Source organism: Diachasma alloeum, unplaced genomic scaffold (assembly GCF_001412515.2).
Source record: "Diachasma alloeum isolate Michigan unplaced genomic scaffold, Dall2.0 Dall_scaffold_01177, whole genome shotgun sequence".
Lineage (NCBI taxonomy): Eukaryota > Metazoa > Arthropoda > Insecta > Hymenoptera > Braconidae > Diachasma > Diachasma alloeum.
This window is the reverse complement of record NW_021681287.1, coordinates 197,423-200,371: the sequence shown is the minus strand read 5'-3', so window position 1 is coordinate 200,371 and position 2,949 is coordinate 197,423.

Sequence of the window (2,949 nt, the reverse complement as noted above, 5' to 3'; positions counted from 1 at the left end):
CCCCCCCCCCTCCGCCCCCAGACTTCATCACGCACTTATCATATAAAATAGTATACGCAACACGTGCGGGCAGCAGGCGGTCTCACTCGGGCGGCGCAGCCGCCCTCGTGAGTAACCGCCTGCTTTCCGCACTAGTTGCGTAATGTACTATTATGAAATGTGGAATTATTGACTCCATAGTTAACAGAAAATTTAAATGAATTATTTTATTATTTTCAAATTTCAATTAAGTTAAAAAAACTATTGTAATAGAAACGTGAAAATCCTCGTAATATTATAAAATATTATAAATGTAATGATTGTCGACCGACCGCTGCTCCTTGCTCGAATTTAACACAGTCACCGTTGAGCGTGTTTCGAAGAAATTCACTGCAACATTGCAGTCTTCTTTTGTGATGTGGATAAGTTTGTATATTTCAGATTCATAATTCCCACGGTATTTTCCAATTTCCACGGTATTTTCAGATTTAGCAGTATGATAAACAGTAGAGAGGATAAGCAGGTTTCAATTTTATCAATTTTCCACTTTTTTATTCAGTATATTATCGTAGTTAGATAGTTCCCATCCCTCCAGAAGTTCTTAAAGAATTCCGTTCTGAAGTCCGAGAGTTTCAGTCATTGAAGTCACCATTTAGTTACTTCAAATTTACGCAAATTTCCCAAATCCACAGATGATCCCCTCAGTTTTATATATTTGACGTCTCAATTGCTATCTTTAATTGGCAGCTTGAATGTATATCCGAAAAAGTAACTCCACAAGGTATACCTTTTGGAGATTTTAATGTATGAAATGTACCCTGTTTCTACCATTGAAGATATCAACAGACTGGATACCCTAGCAGTCATCGGGGTTTCTGCTTCGTTCACTGTCTCAAATTCTTCATCTCTCGTGAACCTAAACACTTGGAGGTAATGAAACAATAATTTCATTCAGATATCCTTTGGAATTCCTGATAGCAAAAAGTCTCGACACCACCAGTCAGGGGCTTCTTTTATTATCATCTCCCCTGTGATTTCAATATCGTTGTTTTTAATCTTCTTCCCCTCTGTAGTTTTGTTTTTCTTGCGATGTATGACGTTGTCACATATCAATCCAGCAAACAGTATCTCGACAATTTGTCGACAAACTGCGGATGTCCTGTTAAATTTTAGATAGCACTGGCAAAAATTGTTTTCTGGGAAGGAGGCCTTGAGATAGTGAGCACTATTCCTTTATTCTCTTTTTCAGATAATCAATCTTCAGTAAATACGCAGAAAGACTCCACCACGCATTTTTCGAAAAATATCATACTAATAATTATATTAACATGCGGAATGCAAATGTTATAACCGAAAGGAATGTCGGAAAATGATATGACACCAATAACAAATCGATGTTTACGTTTTCAAGGTTATTTGATGGGTTTAGTTCCGACACGTTGTCGGGCCACCGTGGCACCGTGGATTTCGATTGGTATAGCGGATAGGACAGCCAAATTTCATATTTAATAATTTTGCCGTAAGGAGGGCGGCGGAGGTAAATCGACTGGCGGCTGTGGGGGTTATCAGTTGAGATCTTACATCACCTCATCTCGGTGTTGTTCCATGTCTTTCTACGTACCAACATTTCATAAACACATAACACCCAGGGTATTCATTTCCGACAAATAATATTTGACAGGTATTGCTCTCATAATGCTTGCAACCAACTTACAAACTTGCAGATAAATCGCGAGTGGTGGAGTCTTTATGCATATTTATCAAATCTTATCATCCAATGCTAAATAAGGCAGAAACTCGGGTGGAATAGTCGCAAATTCCGTTATGCTTCTCTTGAACTGATTAAAAATTTTCGGTTGTTCATCATCACTAATATCATTTGATACTTCTGCCACAACATGATCCAGTGATTCACATTTACTTGTCAAGTTAGAGTACTAGGAATAGGTTCATCATCCGTCATGATGTGATTGAAAAAAGATTTGAATACTTCTAATTTTCTATTACTATCGTGCAAACTTTCAAGAGCCAGAGGAAGGAAGGATAATTTAAACCCATAGAACTTCTCCAAGAGCTCATGGATTTTGTAGATCCTGCAAGATAATGACCGGCCACCGGCACATTGCGTGCTTTCGTGGCTCAGGTTGTCATAAGGTATGAATTTCACTCCGTAAAAGGAGAAATCATTATCACGGTTTAAAATCTAGGCAATCATCAGCATTAGCAAGAGCTGCGATGGTGTTATCAGCTTCACCGATGCGACTTATCAATTGAATTCCCCGCTTCGAGCGATGGCATAAAATACATAAAATACATAAAATACAAGGTATAGGAGTAAGGGATTGTATCGTGGCTTTCCGTAATTGCAGGGTTCACTTCTTCTAGGATTGTTTATCCAACGATCTAGATATGGTTGCACTCCTAGCACCACGATGGGGTCGATATTACAGGATCTCAATGTAATGTAAAATTACTTCATATTCCATCCCATTAAGACCCGGGTGGATTATCTTTTGAACATGATCTTGATTGTTTTTTTTATTTTGATAATCTGAAATGATCTCCAATTGTTATTCAGTTTTACATAGCCCTGGAGTCTCCAAAAATTATGATTTATGACAAACTTTGAGAAAAAGCTGAACAATTTCAAAGAGCGTTTTTGAATAATATTGGGATATAACCCCAATAGGGAAGAAATTGCAAATGAATAATTTGATGTACCTAATGGCTGTTAGGTCGTCATTTGTCACAGTAGTGAATGGCTGTCAGATCGTTAGTTACCAAGATAAATTATCCATTCACTATGTCCTCTTCATCGGGCTTATTTTTTAATGTTTGTTAAAAACGCTCTTTGAAAATGTTCAGTTTTTTTCTACTTTTTTTTTATTGTACAATCATAGTTTTTAGGGACTCCTGCGTGATGTAAAATTCAATAGAAATTGTGATATATTTTGCACTCTGAGGATGGAA